The sequence below is a fragment of the Lycorma delicatula genome, chromosome 7 (genome assembly GCF_047948215.1).
Source record: "Lycorma delicatula isolate Av1 chromosome 7, ASM4794821v1, whole genome shotgun sequence".
NCBI classification, from domain to species: domain Eukaryota; kingdom Metazoa; phylum Arthropoda; class Insecta; order Hemiptera; family Fulgoridae; genus Lycorma; species Lycorma delicatula.
This window is the reverse complement of record NC_134461.1, coordinates 81,669,889-81,687,212: the sequence shown is the minus strand read 5'-3', so window position 1 is coordinate 81,687,212 and position 17,324 is coordinate 81,669,889. Positions and strand designations below refer to the sequence as shown.

General features: G+C 27.8%; 1 protein-coding gene across 5 annotated transcripts in view; it reads left to right on the top strand.

The window, feature by feature from the left end:
• Positions 1 to 17,324, top strand: part of C3G (C3G guanyl-nucleotide exchange factor) — a 260,568-nt gene that overhangs the window by 22,421 nt on the left and 220,823 nt on the right. For 4 of the 5 annotated variants that reach the window (XM_075370566.1, XM_075370572.1, XM_075370570.1 and 1 more), the window contains exon 1: positions 16,400 to 16,536. The exons of the other annotated variant lie outside the window; for it this stretch is intronic. The gene's annotated coding sequence lies outside the window, so the exon portion shown is untranslated. Of the gene's footprint in view, positions 1 to 16,399; positions 16,537 to 17,324 lie in introns of those variants that run through there. 5 annotated transcript variants of the gene reach the window in all.

Here is a 17,324-nt window from a genome sequence, read left to right as displayed (position 1 = left end):
ATGAATTTTTATTTATTTATTTTAGGAGCTCAGACCAAAACTCTTCTTTTTTATAAAGTGTCTGTATTTGTGTTTATTTATTTCTGTTAGAGTTTGAAACATTACAACTCAAAGCAGTGGATTAATTTTTTGATTAGATATTATAAATACAATTAAGATCTCTAATTATTGAGAAATTCAAAAAATTGGTACTTAAAAATTATGATTTATTAATGTTAAATGTGCCTTTATTCCTTTATTTAAATAACATTCTATAATTGCTCAGGAACTAATGGATACCTACCTCTGCTTAAATAATTGCCTAAACAATCAACTCACTGGTTGTATGATATTCAGATATTGTTACAGTGGTTCTATGCCATGTTACATGCCAAAATTTAGAAAATATTTAATTAAATTTAAATCCCTTTACAACCAGTGCAAGTCATTTGAGTTTAGAATACTTTGGTAGATTTTATATTATGTTTTTTTTTTAGTCCAAGACAGAACCAGTCAGTCAGTCCGTTTAGGACTGGTTAACCAGAGAATCTAAATAAAGAAATGCTAAGCTGTAACTATATTTACACCCTGATTTGAGATACAATAACTTCAAAAAATTTGATTCTGGAAGATTGAGAATTGCATCCCTTATAATTTGAAGGTTCTGCAACACCTGAAATGTTTAAGGGATAGAATCTTGGAAATTAAAGGAAGTGAATTTTAGTAAAATGTCCAGACATGTTCAGACTATGTTTAACTTTGGTGAAAGTTAAAATTAGTTTCTGTGTTGTTACATGCTGTTAGAATTTTTTTTTAGTGGTTTATGATTGTTATAATTAAATACTCTTAAATTTTTCTTAAGAAGTAGATTGCCTTTCATACAAAAATTGTTCTGGGTTGAAATCCTAAAGTATGATAAATTTAAGGGTGCAAATAGTGCTTAAATCCATAAGTAAGTAAGTTAAATCATAAGTAAGTTAAACCATAAGTAAGTTAGTAATGCATGCAGTATTATAATAATAATACAAAGGGCACTAGTAAAGTTTTGTAGTATGACTTTATTTTTTATAATGTGTGAAAATAATTTCCACCATATATTATACATTTCTCCATCCTCCGAGACCAGTCTTCAAAGAAACCCTGCCATGTTTTGTCAGAAATCTGGGCACACGCATTGTTCCAAGCCGTTAGGAAGCCATTATTGTTCATAAAATGCCTCCTTTTTTATCTGTTCTTCATCTAGGGGAAGAGCGCAAAGTCACATGGAACGAGGTCAGGACTGTAGGGAGGATGCTGTAATAATTTTATTCCAGTGCTGGTCAAATGCTGGAAGAAAACTTTGGAGCAGTCTGCCTGGAGCATTATCATGTATCATGGTGAAAAATCAATAAACCATCCTTGAGTTTAGATGCAGCTTCTTGAAAGATTTGGCGTTTTTAGTCAGGCATTCCTTGGTATACCACTTCCCTGTAACTGTCTTCTGATTTTCTGACACAACTCACTATAAAACTCTTCTCACAATAAAAAATATATAGCCACTATTCTCTTTTTCACCGATCTGGATTTTCTAACAGCCATGGGGATCTCTTCATCTTCAAACACCCACATTTTATTCTGAGCCTTGGTTGGGACGTGGTTTGCACCCAACTTGAAGGTGATCTCACAAATAGTATAAACTGTCGGTGCATTAATGCACAGTACATCTCTATGTGGTTGTATGTTACATGCCTGTCTGTCTAAAGCATTTTTTGTAATGCAGCAATGTATGTTTCCCTCAGACAAAGACAAAGACGGTCGATCTTGGAACTGTATGAATACTTGAATTTCCTTTGAAAAGGGAAATTTAGAAAAATTTTCAAAATCCTTGGAAGGACCTTGGAGCATCTTTAAGGCTAAAACTCTCAGTACCATATAAATATTGTTGTACGATGAAGACAATCCTCTCCAAGCACAGGAGTCATTTCCTCTCTACAATGATCAACACTTAACCCATATCCAAAATTGCTCAGTATTCAGTTTTCGACCACGATGGCATCACTCCTTCTTTTCACTAACACAACTAAAAAGGAAATGACATTGAGAAGTGACTAGAGCGGCTGCATTGCAGGTTGGGACCTGTCTAAACATGCGCTAACTTTTAACCAACTGCCTTTAATAATCCATTCTATTGTTCTTCAAATTTTCCTAGTACCCTTTTTACATTACGAACAGTACAAATTGTAAAAATTTCACTCATTTTTTTTTTTATCTCAAAAATATGTTTACTAGAACATTTTTTTTAATCTGCATTTCAGATTGTTAGGAAAACTTCATGTCTACTTTCAAACATGCATATTAACATTCCATTCTTTTAATGTAATTAGTTTTAATATTTTGAGGTGTTCTTAGAACTTGATAATGCTATATATCAGTAACATTTTAGAGATTAATCACATGGAAAATTGTAGAGCTAAAATTCCAAAAGATAATCTATCTTTAGTAAAGTACAGTTCCTGCAGATAATTGAAGTTACAAAATTCTGAGTAAAATTTCCCTCAATACTGTGTTTACCTTAAATCTGTTAATGGCTGATGACAATGATTGACGGTGCTTAAAATAATAATAAAAGATAAAGATAATAATTTTGTAGGTGAATTATTTATTCCCCTATTAAATCTTTCGTTTACTTTAGGTGATTCAAAGACTTCACAGTTTCTAGTCACATCTTCTTGGGAGGGAACTATATACCATTCAGTAATGTTGTATAGTTCAGATTAACTTTTCCATATGCTTCATAATTCCACAGATGGCTAAAGTTCCTTAAAGAACCCCTTTTTTTACTCTTAAATGGGTTTTTAATTCCTGGAAGAATATTAGTTTTTATTGCTGCCTTTATTTAAGATGACCAGTACAAAATTTTGTTGATAATGGTGTTCCAACCAGAGCAAAAGTTATTCATTTCCCACATGTAGTCTTCAGGATGAGCATCCACAGTATGGAATAAACCTTGAGCTTTACTTTGAATAGCATTGTGTTGTATTACATTTCCTTTGCGAGTCATGGTTTTTCTCATTGCCCACTCTTTTTGTTACCTTTGATCTTGCATTTTAATTTCTGTGGGTGTAAGTTTACCCTATTAAGTCTATTTTGAGGATGCTTGTTGAATCTGTAGAGCCAGTGTAATCTGATATGATCTGTTGGGAGGGGAAAGGTTGATCAAGCTGAAGGTCTCTATTTATTGTGTACTGACTGTACAGTAAGTGGTGTGGGTAAAGTGCCTGTTGCCTAAAGCAGATCCTTATAATAGCACATAAAAAGAAAAGTTCTACTAATTTTTTACTGGTTTGTATCAACCAGTTTATATCAAGAAGTATTGTTTAGATAGTTTAGGAGATTTTACCTGTATATTAGTAAAAACTGTTTTGTTTGAATTTTCAAACTATTGATTGTGATTTCTGAAAAATTATTTTTACATACATTTCTCTTTTGTTTTAACAAAGTGATTTTGATCAGTAAAGTTAAGGAAAAGTTTCAGTTTAGTTAAATCGTTTATTATTTCTATTAAGTGTTAATAATTATATTTTTTGAAGTTGTCAAATTACATTCATAAATGTTGTTCTTATAATTTAAAAGTAGATATTTAAAAATATCATTGGTCTTTTTGTATACTGTCTGTAAATTATTTATAAAATCTTAACGCCAAGAATTTGTTTTGTTTTAAGAGCTCTCCAAATGAATAGTACTAATTTTACTGTTTAAAATGTATGTTCACTCAAAAAACGATATTTCAAAATACTGTATATAAAATTCAATTTGTATTGCTAACATCTTGAAAGATACTGTATGTTTGGAAGGAACCTACTCATTATCATTGTACGCAATAATAACAAATGTTGTACTAAATGTATCTATATGAATGTTATATCTATGTTTCACATGTACAGTTTTTGTAATTTTTCAAAATAATTTGTTGTAATAATGAAAATATGAGTTTCCATGTCTCATAATAGGGATTGATTGCTTTTTTCTGATAAAAGACGATAAATGTATAACTTTTTTTTATAATATGAATTGAAGCTATCGTTAATTTTTGAATGAAATTAGTAATCCTGTCTGTTTGTAAAATTAATCATTAAATTGAAATTACTACTTGATATGGTAGTGCTAAGTGCTACTTGAGAGAAATTAATTAGTTTAGATCAGGTGCTATATTATTTCTTAGTAGGTATGATAGTTTTGATATAATATAATTGATATAATATCTTGCTTTAATTTTTTGACTGAAAAAGTGTACTAAAATTAATCTGTTTGACTATAGAATGAATGAAAATATATTTAACCTTATGAACAAATTATTATTCTTTGCAAATAAATAAATGTAAAATCACACTAGAAAAAAGTCAGTGCCTTAGTTATTTTCAAGTTCAAAGGAAAAAATGTGAATCAGGTGTATATTTATGAAATATTAGTGCTTTTAATTTGTAGGCAAATTATTAGAAACATCAAGAAATATTTCTTTTAGACGGATACTTTTTTCATGTTAATATCATCAGTTGGATTGGTTTGATGCTGTTCTCAATTCCTTTCTGTTCTTTGCTAATCTTTTAATCTGTACATTTACTATTGCATCCTACATCCACAATTATTTGTTTTATATATTCCAATTATTGCCTTCCTCTACACGTTTTACTTTCTACTTATATCTCTATTAGTAAATTAAATAAACCTTGATGTTTTAAACATCGCCCACCCACCTAATTTATTTCTTTATAAGAACTCTCCTATTCATCTTAAGACCTTTTCATTTACGACTTTATTGAACCAGATATTTGATAACATCCTACAACACCATATTTCAAAGGATTTAGTTCTTATCTTTTCAGTTTTTCCTATTATTATGCGATATGTTAAATGATTTCATTGTGATTTCAATGACATCTCAAATTTTTGGTGATTTAAGATCACCAAATTTAAGAACGCTGGGTGAAGTTCATTGAACATTGGGTGTAGTGTGCATTTAGTAGAAGCTAATAATTCAAAAAAGTACATGAAGAAAAATACGTTAAAAATCATATAGAACTGAAAAAAATTAAATTTATATAAAAATACAAACCAATTAATAAAAATTAAATTAAAATTAAGACCAGTCTATTTAATAAAAGCTATTTTGAGATTTAAAAATTTGATCCTAAATTCACTGAAAATGTAAGAAAATAGTTTTAAAATATATTAAAAAAATATTACACTACTTTGAGGAGATGCTTCAATGCAAAAGCTCTTTTTTAAAATATAATCTTCCAAATAGAATGAAGGGTTACCAGAATATAAAGCCTTGGATTTTAAATTTAACTATTGCATTGGATAGCTATTGAAAATCAATAAGGACTTATTGTGTAGTTTATTTTGTTTGTTATTGGGACATCTTTATTTGATTTTGTATACTAGAATAAAAATAAATAAACAAACCAGAATTAAAGGAAGCCGATTAATTTTATAAAAAATTTAGTAAAGATTTATTTTTATTAAAAAAAATAGAAATTAGTACATAATAAAGTAAATTGAACAAGCTACTCATTGTAAGTGATAACTAATTGTGCAGATTACTGATAAAAATGTGTGTCCTTATATAAATGAATTGTGTTTGGTTAAAACTGCTTGTAGTAACTGGTTTCACAAGTATTATGTTATGTTAATACAGTATTTTTACTGAATGTAAGTTAACTAACAAACATTCATCTGCTTTCTTTTACATTGCCTTATATTTTTAGACAAGTGTCTGTGAAAGATCCTTGAATTGAAGTAAACTTATCTCAAAATGTCATTCAGTTCATAACATTTATTGTCATTTCTTTTAAAATAATAATTTTTTTCTGACTAATATGTTTGCTTTCTTTAAAAAGATGCTTTGTTTTATTAATTAAGCTTTTTTTAATCCTAACTTCAATAATAAATAATTTAACAAGTCTAATTACTATTTTTATTAAATTTTATACTAAATTTTAACAGTGTTGTTACAATAATTGGAGTATTGTCAGTTTTAATTTAACACAGATATTCTCTCAAAAATAATGGATTAATAAAGTAAAACGTTATTATATTCAAAAATTAGAAATGAGGCATTTATAATAGACAATAATATTAAACAATTACTCCAATGTTCGTTTGTGTGATCTTTCATTTGTCACTTGTCAGCACGCAATATACATTGATTCAAGTCCAGGAATGTTGCATCAACTTTTGAAAATTTTATAATGTCAGCAGTAAATTTATTAATTTTGTGGTTAAAATTTCTTTTGTCATGAGATTTCTTAATGATAATAATATTTGAGTTGAAATTTTTTTTTTACTTTTAGAATCAGGGGTAATAAGTGTTTTCATTACTGGATGGGGCATTGTGCACCCGCTTACTTCACATACCTATCTCTTATTTGAGGTCTATTCTATTTTTTTTAAATAATACATTTTATTAGAAAAAAAATGAAAGTCACTTCAGAATTTTTCATGGTCAGTCTGTTTGAATCAAGTGGTGACAGTGGGTAATTGTTTTTGAATGAAATTTATTAGCCAGGAAATTAAATTCAGAAATAGGGTGCAGCCTAGACAAGACAGTAAATCAGTATTAGGGTTGTCGTTAATTAGATTACCTATTTTTACTTATTTTTTTCTTGGGCAGTAATCCCTTTTAAAGACTGATTTCCATGTACAGTATGTACTGTAACGTACTCATATATGCATTTGTAGGATATTTATTACAGTTTATTCTAAAATAATTCTTCTTCATAGAGTTTAATAGTAGTTTATGAACTCTTTCCTTAAGTGAAATTACTAATTGTGGGACCTAGGACTAATAATGTGGGTATTCAACCAATCTCATAAAAGGCATACATAGTGCTGTTAGCATTTTTGTATTATGTGGCAAAGCCAAAAAACGAACTACCAATTTGGTAAGTTAAACTTGTTATGAATTGGATAATCCCTGTTAGTATAATCTCCTGTCATGTAGGCTAGTTGTACATGATATTCTTCGGTGCCATTTTTAATGTAATTACTTTTCCACAATGTTTATTGCTGTTCTTCAAAACACTATAAATTGATTATTATGTATTAAATTAAATTGTTTTTTAAGGTTTTTTATTATTATGAATTAATAATGAATTATAATTTAATTATCATTTTATTTAACTAAATTGAAAATAACATGTCAGTACAGTATTAATCAATTTTACATGACAAAAAAGAGTTTTTATTTATTGCGACAGTTTTAGTAGTCTTTGGTATATACAAGTAATAACGATTAAGAAATAGCCTAATCATATTTTTGCAGTAACAACTTTAAAGTGTAAGGTTGTTTAAAGATTATAAAGATTTTAAAAGTTACAAAGATTATCTCTCTTGTAGGACATAATCAGAAATAGTGCTGCACCCTTGTCTGGATAAATACTTTGCATCATATTTTTACAGTTTATTAATAAACTTTAAATACGATATATAAATCTGAGTTATTTAACACAATGTAGTACTATTAACAGATATGTATTTTAGCCCTACCGTAATATTTTTGTTATTCAGCTGGATGACTTCATCCTTTTCTCTATAAATATTGTAATTTATTGAAAATCAACTTCTTTTTTTAAATTTAGCATAAATGTATAGAAAAAAAATATTTTATATACTCGGAATTTTAAGAATTAAGGTACATTATCTTCATTATAATACAATTCCTTTTTGTTAAGGTTTTCTAAAAATATAACAGCTGGGGGCTGTAATTTAAAATTTAAGACACATTTACATTTTTTTATTTAAAATTGAAAGTTAATGGAGATTACATAAAGATAAGATTTTTACGCAAGTAATATCCATATACAATAATTGACCAACATTTTTTTTAATTACGTAATTACTGAATTTTCCAAACTATTTTTTGTAAATACAGTTTTTCCTGTATGCAATTCAGTAAATTTACAAACGGTAAAAGAAAGCAATTAAAGTTAATGTTTGAAGGTTAAAAAAAAAACAAATGAAATTTATTATGTTTTGTTTGATTTTGATTAAAAGTATTTTCCCCTTTAGAAAGGGATCTCAGGTGAGTAGGAAGGTTTTGATGCAATCAAATAATAACGGTTATAACATGAATTATTTACAAGATTAATTAGAGAACAGAAATAAAAGAAGATATAGATGAAGGGAAGTGAGGTGATAATAATACCTGTAGATTTGGCCTAACCATTGTAAAGTCTACAGGCATTATAATTATCTTGCTGCCACAGTATTCGTTGTAAATTAGTGTTGTGTGTTGTATGGATGGTGGATGAATATTAGAAATATTAGAGGAACACAGATAATCCACGAAATACTAACAAGTTTTAGATACACTTGGCTCTACAGATTACAAACACACGATCAGAAAGAATTAGCCATGAACAGGGCATTTTACACATCTTCCGTGTATAATGATTACCACCTTTCACTCATCAGATTGAGGATTACCAGAAGAAGATTTAGTTTTAAGCATAGGTTTATTAAATAAAACTGTGTTTTACAGAATCAAGAACCATTTGATTGAAAGTACTTAATTTTTTCATTACGAATTAGTAAAACGTGAAACTTGCATTTCCATATAATTTATTTTGGAAATAAATGGTGTAGTAGTCCCTTGATTTGTGCAGTTCCAGTTGTATCTATTCTTTTAAATAAAAAATAATTAAAGCTGGTAATGGTGCTACTTAACATCACCGATATTTATACACTGTTAGTAGTGAACCTCCTCCTTATTGATAACATTTAAAATTAAATCTTAGTTATTTTATTTATTTTCTTGTAAAGAAAAATGATTGTTATGTATTTGGTGTCAGTTTAGTTTAAAGTAAGTATAAACTATTACAACTGGCTCTTATTGGCTTGAAGTAGATTATTCAATTAAATTTTGTAGATCAATCCAACCTCTAACCTCTTCCCTAAACTTTTCTGTCTTATTACAAACACAAGACATTTCTATACAAACTAATGGTAATTCTAAAATTATTATTAAAATTTTATTATTATTATTGCTTATTTAATTTTTAGTCATATTTTTTTTTTGTTTATATAATATTTCTTTTTACATGTTTATGAACAGACTTAAAGATTCATTAACTCACTAAAATGTTATTAATATAGAGAACTAAGTTAAAAAAGATATTTTTACCAGACATGTAAAAAAATATACATGGTTCATTGCAATTGTAGATTCATCATATACAACACCTGAAGTTGGATTGAAAAATTTATCTTGTTTTCATTTAATTATTGAAATGGTTTATGCATTTGTGATAAACTTAATCATTTATTTATGAAGATGTTTTATGCATATACAGTTGCTATTCTTTGTCAAAACATGGGAAGTAGTTGGTGTCAATTTAGAGATTGTTATGTATACCGAGGCTAGTCAGATTCCTGCAAACTAGCACTCATTCTGGGTATATTTCTTTATTCATGAATATTGTGCAATATTTTGTAATTTGCATTTACCTATTTTTTGGACTGTTATTTAAAATTTTCTGACCTGTAGCGGTGTGGTAGAATTTCTGTCTTTTATCTTTAAGGTTCTAGGTTCAGATATCAGTCAGTGATTTGGTCTTTACATTTGGTATAAAAGCTGTAATTGAGTATTAGCCTGTGTTTACTGGAATGAATAATTAAGTAAATTTAAAACAATTACGTAGGATCTTTTTTTACTAATAGCAATATTTTACTTTTCTTGTGTACTGTAACAGTTGATAAAGTAAATAAGATTTAATATGTATGAAATGATTAAATGTGGTTAAAATTAAAGCTGTTTTTTTTTGAAATTGTTTTTGAACTATAGATTAATGTTTTAGTATTTTCCTTATTCTATTTTGATTCTTTGTAGAGAAATTTATAAATTTTTCTACAAAGAAAATATAAACATAAATAACTTGAATTAATTTGGCCAAATTATAAAAAAATAATTTTATTCAGATTGAAAGTTTTTGTATTTGCTCTTTAAATTGACATTTTCAATAATGCAATAATATTTTTTAATATTTTAGGAATAATTTAATTACTTAAAACATTGGTTTAAAAAATAAGCATAATGTTTTTATAAAAAAAAAATGTGTACCAGAACTTATTTCCATTTTTATATTTATCCATGGTTTTACTTACGTTGGTATAATTTACATATTGTTTGTAATGTAATTTCTGCATAATATCAAGGGATTACTGTGGCATAAAATATATGAGGAAAAAATTCACTGTCTACATTTTTATATTGTTCATAATGTATATAATATTGTTATTGTACTCATTGAGAAGATAGGTGTTGTGTCAGTGTTTTGTTCTTTTAAATACAAGAAGGTAACTTTATAAATATTTGCTTTCTTTGTTATTAATGTGAAATGTTGGCTTGTTAACATTGAGTAACAAATACTTATTTATATTTTTTGTAATAATGTGCCAGTTAACTGAAATATGTTGTTAACTTCCTGCCTGCCTCTTTCTTTTTGAAGGCAATGTTTCCTAGTTTCATTTTATAAAAAAATTGTTTTGTATCAACTTTTGCATTTGATGAGACCCATTTATTTGTAGCAACATTTTTAATTTAATGCAAAAAAAAGCACATTAATAAGTAACTGGTGGAAGTAATGTATGGAAGTTACTTTTCTTATCAATAGCTATGAAGGTAATCTCAGCTTATGGAACTTGTCTGTAAAATAATTGTGCTAAATTAATGGTAATTATTAATTTCTTTAAAAGAATTGCTTATTGTATTTAAAAAATTGATATGATGTCTGTTTTTTTAAATAATTTCCCTAGTATTTATTTAATATTCCTCCTAAATTACATTTCTTCTACCTGATATAAGTAGACAAATTTGTCCTAAATAAGAGTATTTATAACTTTTATTATTGTTTTTATTACTTTAATTATTATTAATAAAAGTTGTGATAGTTATGTATAGCAATATACATTTGTTATATTGTATTAAACTTCAAATTTTCATTTTAGAATAGTAGACTAACATTTAACGAGCTTGTCAAAAGGGGATCTGTTTCTGATATTGATAATTATTATGATCTATAAAAAACATTTTATCTCTGCTCTTGATTAACCAGCATGTGGGATGTACATTGTATAATTAATATAGTAAAATATTATTTAAAAATGTAGAAAGTTTTTTATTTTGTTATCCTGTACTTTTTTCCGGTAGGAAAATGTATAGTTAAGCCAGTTGACATAACATATTTTTAACATTAATATGCTGCTCCAATCCTCGGTAAATATGCTCTGTTAACCTGACTGATTGGGGTCTCAAAGGATGCGTTTGCCTAGAGGGAGACTTAAAGCTATCATCAGGTTGGATTCAGTAGTTGATTCTTTTCTTATATCCACCTCTATTCTTCCCATTATTACCTATATGTTCTTTAGTGATCTGAGTATACTGTTAAAAATCAGGATGCCAAGATCCTGATCTGAATTCAGACAATATTCAGCCTAATAAAGTTCACATGTTCACTGTACACCTTTCAATTTGTTCATCATAGGTAATTGAGCAATTACCATTTTGCATACAGCAGAGATTCTCAACCTTTTTGCGTCCTTGAATTATACTGTGCTCCTCTTAGACGTAATGAATTGAAGTAAAAAATTCTACAGTGCCATTAGGATTAATAAATCTGACTCAAAGAATATTTATAATGCTTTTTTTATTAATGCTATTTTTATTAAAAAATACTAACACTTGTTTTGTTGAGAGTTCATTTTAATTAATTAAAAGTACTTAATAGGACTACATTACAAAGAGTTCTGCCCTCGCTGCAGTTAAAATGTCAGACTACATTATTTGGTTTTATTTCTTACTCAATTATTGAGAGGGTTGGCACTGTTTTTCTTTCACAAGTTTTTGAATGTTTGATTCCAGCTGAGATAATGCATACCTCAGATCCTTTCAACATCCAGCTCATTATTTTGATTTGATGTAAGCCAGCATAGAAAACCCATACTCACATAGATACATTGATGAAAACTGCACCAACAACATTGCAGCTTCCATAGCAACTTGTAAATACACAGGAAAATAGCTTAACTAAAAATCTTCACCAGTCATGTTTGGGAACTCTGCTTTTGCTTCAGAATCACATTTTAGGTCGATTGCCTCCACTTGAAGGGAATCAGGAAGCATGTCCACTATCATTTTGAACACATGTGTCAACTGAAATTGCCAGCTATCTGAAGAAAGGTCTGGAAAGTAGCATCCAATTTTGATTTTCAAGAATGCCAAATGTTCTGAACCCAAGTTTTCAAATCACTTTTCAAATTTAATGGAAAATTTTGTATGTTGACAAGAAGTTTGTTAAGATATGAGAAGGACAAAGTGTTAGGTTCTGAACTCTTAAGGCTACATTACCAGAAAAATTTTTCCCAGGAAACCTTCCATTATATCATAGGTCTTCAGAATGTTTTTCTGTCCTTGCAGTTTCAAATTCAAAAGGTTAATGGATTCAAAGATGTCTTATAAATACCCTAAGTGTTGGATATATTTCTTATTTGTAAATTACTCATTCAAATTTTCTTTTTGAATTCATTAGAAAAATTTTAACTTCTGATTTCAAATTGAATAGCCTAGCAAGCACATTTATTTTTTTTTGAGAACCAATAAACTTAAGTGTGATTAAGAGTTTGTTGTTTACTATTCAATTCGTAACATAAATTTGTTTCAGAATGGCATTAAGTGTTTCAGGCAGCATCTTACAAGCCAAACCATGTCTGTGTGTGATACAGTGAGAATCAATGATTTTAGGTGTTTTCCTTGAGACCCACCGGGTTGGTCTAGTGGTGAACGCGTCTTTCCAAATCAGCAGATTTGGAAGTCGAGAGTTCCAGCGTTCAAGTCCTAGTAAAGCCGGCTATTTTTACATGGACTTGAATACTAGATCGTGGATACCGGTGTTCTTTGGTGGTTGGGTTTCAATTAACCACACATCTCAGGTATGGTCGAACTGAGAATGTACAGGACTACACTTCATTCACACTCATACATATCCTCATTCATCCTCTGAAGAATTATCTAAACGGTAGTTACCGGAGGCTAAACAGGAAAAAGAAAGAAAGAAAGAAGGTGTTTTCCTTGAACCCACCGGGTTGGTCTAGTGGTGAACGCGTCTTCCCAAATCAGCTGATTTGGAAGTCGAGAGTTCCAGCGTTCAAGTCCTAGTAAAGTCAGTTGTTTTTACACGGATTTGAATACTAGATCGTGGATATCGGTGTTCTTTGGTGGTTGGGTTTCAATTAACCACACATCTCAGGATGGTCGAACTGAGAATGTACATGACTACACTTCATTCACACTCATACATATCATCCTCATTCATCCTCTGAAGTATTATCTAAACGGTAGTTACCGGAGGCTAAACAGGAAAAGAAAGAAAAAGGTGTTTTCCTTGTTTTTATTTTTACTGTGCAATTCAGGTCATCATTTATAAAGCTCCCAAGTACTGAAATTTCTTCACATGCTCTAAAACTTCATTTCCTATCTTATTCTCAATCCTCTTCTCTTTTCCAACTAATACCATACATTTTCTTTTCTTTTTGTTAACCCTGACCTGACTAACTTGTTAATACCCTGACTTTCGCAAGCTTCATTTAAGCTTTCAAGCATTTCAATTAATTTATTTGGGTCCTCTGCAAGTACTGCTATGTCATCAGCAAAACGTTATACATTCTATTTTTCTTTCCCCAATCTTTATTCTTCTTCCCATTTAATTTTGTCAACACCTTTTCTAGGTTGACAAATGCAACATACACTCTACACCTTCTTTTCATGTGTCTCACCTATTACTCTTAGCAGTTTTGTAGTGTCCCTTGTTCCAATACCTCTTCTAAACCCTTATTGTTCTTCCTCAATACTACCATTCAATTTATTATATATCCTCTTATTTGTAACCTTTAATAATACCTTAGTTGCATGTGATATTAGGCTAAACATTCTATGTTCTTCACACTTCTTCGTATTTCTTTTATTTTCTATTGGTTCATATATCCCGGAGGTGGTCTGGCCACTTTCCTTCTTCAAGTATTTCATTGCATAGATCTAGTATTAATAATTCTGTTTCTCCTAGTGCTTTGAAGAGAGTTCAGCTGGTATTTCATCATATCCCTCGGCTTTTCCTTTTCTCATTTTAATTGTCTCAATTTCCAATTTTTAATCAGTTTTAAAAAATTAACAGATAATTTTATCTTAACCTGCCTTTGCAACACCAAAATAAACTGAAAGTTCTGTCTTATCTAAAGGTTTTCAAACAGATCTTCTCCACTTCTACCTTGTTAATGAAAACTACTTCATTTAATATTTTTTTGCTCAAGATTTATTTTGATGTAGATTTACAGGAAAGGTAAATAAAATTTACCACTGTTATCTGAAATTGTTTTTTTCTGAATTGGACGCTGTCCCTTCCATTAAAGAAAATTTCTTTGCTCCCTCAAAAAGAACATGAATAAGGTAGAACACAAGTTAATCCAGTTGATTTTAAAAGTTTCTAATTTGTTACAACAGTTGAACATCCTTATTAACAATAACAGCTTCTGTATTTGCCATTACCTCTCTGCAGTCCATTTCACATATATTTGGAACTGTTGTAAACAAACTGTTCCATTGAAAGTTTCAATTAGTAAAACCATTCCTACTGCAACTGAAAAACTTATTCATCTAGTATTTGTTTCCCAATGTTACTAGAAATCATCAGCATTGATAATAAAAATAAAAATAACCAATTAAAAATAAATGATTTAATATTATAAGTTTTGTTTCATTGTTTAATAATTTTTGATAGCCTATACTTGTTATAACTATATAGTAAATACTTGAGTAGTGGATTTTAAGTTTATTGAAAGATTGAAGTAATTCTTTTAATAAATTCTTTTTCTGTTGGTGACGCTAAAGAAAGTAATAACAGACACATCCTCTTTTCTTTTGTTGATATTTGTAATAACTGAAGACAAAACTGTATAAATACATTAAGAATAGAGATTGTTTTAACTTATTCATAAGTATGGCTTATAATCATGTCTTGTGTTTTATTTAATAATTTTTATTTTATGAAGCTGTTTTGGGCAAAATTTTTCTATAGTTTTCCTTCTCAACAAATATTGGAGCAATCCTTTTTTTATCTATTTAAAATGCCTTTCCCTTTTTAGTGAAAAGGTATTTTTTTTTTTTTTTAATTTTAAAGATAGAATTTCCTGAATGTTTTAAATTATCATGTTAGTAATGTATTAGTATTAATGATTTATAATGTGTTTAAAAGAGTGTGGTTTATCATTCACTGGATAATCAAGAGTATAGTGTATGCTAATAATAATCAATAGTTATGCTTATAAAATTCTAATTTTAGATTTAAATTTTTTTTTGAATTTGCATGTTTTTATTAGTTTGATTTATTTTAATTTGTTTGACAGTAAACTGAATCTGCAAGAAATTACTAATTAAGTTAATCATTGTTATTTAAAAAAAACCATCCTCACTTAATCCAAAAGTAGTCTTATTAAATCCAAATGTAGTCTTATTAATTCTACTTGTATTACAGTAATATTGAATGCAGAATATTAGTTTTATTATTTTGTATTTATATTTTGCATTAGTAGATGTATTAATAAACATAGAACATAAACATTTCTTAAATTTCTTCATTATTATACACTTTTCCAAAATCCTATTCCAGATTACTTTAACATTTTGTTTCTTTTATTTGTTTTGATAAATTAGAATGAACTACAGTTAAAATATATTATTGTTTAGAATTAATTTAACTTACACGATGAAGATGATTGTTTTGGAAGATGCTGTACACCAAATTTAGAAATTAATGTGTAAAACATATCAGTTCATCAAATATTATCATTAAAAAAAAAATAATAATAAAAAAACAATATTTATTGCATCAACCTAATAAAAATAATAAAATGGACTTTGAATTTTCTCTAATTTAATTTTAGAAATAATTTTTTTTCTGAATGTGTATGTATGTGTGTTGTGTGTTTTATCATTTAATATTACTCTGTATCGGCAGAGTTAATATTAATTACTTTTATAATTATTTTCCATTGATTATAAATATATGTAATTAATTAATTATATTATAATTATTATTATTAACTTGTTATTTTGGTTGATTATTAATTCAATTTTTTTTTATTAATATTTTTTAAATTCATTCATTAAAATTTTTTGTATGTTTTTATTCCTTTTTATTTATCTTTTATAAATTTAGTTTTATTTCAAGAGATGCGCTGCATTGTAGTGTTTATAAATAATTCTAATAGTGTTTTCTCGTGTCAGAAACCTTTTACATTAACTTCATAAAAATACAATGTACTTTGTTGTACATTTAATTAATTATTTATTATGAAATTTAATTTACGTTAAATTATATTCTGTAGTATTGGTTTTCTTTAAAATAAAAAAAATACAAAAATAAATAAATATTTTTTCAATTTTTAATTTAGTAAAATACGTTTTTTGAGAATAAAGTTTTGTGTTTTTTTTATGTATAATTAATAGCGATCGAGTGGTTCTTTAAATAGGTACTGTGTAAATAACTTATTAATAATTTTTTTTTCTAATTTTATTTTTTATTAAAATATTTGAAAGAATGTTCATAAAAATAATGTGGTATAGTATATAATTTTCAGTTTAACCAGATATAATATTCAAAATAAATTACATTACTGTAAAAATATTCCTAAACTAAATAATGTGATAATAAAAATAAACAAGGAATTAAATATTTTTAAGTTATGAAATAATTTACAGTAAAAAATTTTTTATGTCACATTCTGATAGTCTTTTGTATTGAATACTTTTCAAAATGATGTTCAATTCCTTTTAATATTTTTCAGCTGTGGTACTTATAAGTACTGCATGGCAAGATTTCAGTGTAATGTAGTGGCAGAAATTGTCCTTTTTCATGTTTCATTGGATTTAGCTTTTGGATATTTCATTTTTTTCTATTGATTTAATCTGTACAGTTGATATTATTTAATGGTTCATCACATTGTTCTGGGTTATGCATATTATGTGGCGTAGTGGTGTAATTTTGGATTATAGCATTTTGGCATGCTGAATATATAACAATATATTCAGCTCCGTAGAAAAAGGAACAGGAAATCATTTTACTCCATGTAATTCTTCTTACCTGGTGGCATATAATGCTTGTTATTATGCCAGTTTTGGCATCACACAAACAAAGCAATTTATTCATGTGTAAATTAAAAATTTTTATACTAACCTCACTTAAATAATTTTTTTTTTCAGAATGCCTTTGTAATCCTGTTATTTTGTTATTTTTACTATTGTACTACTGGTGTAAAAT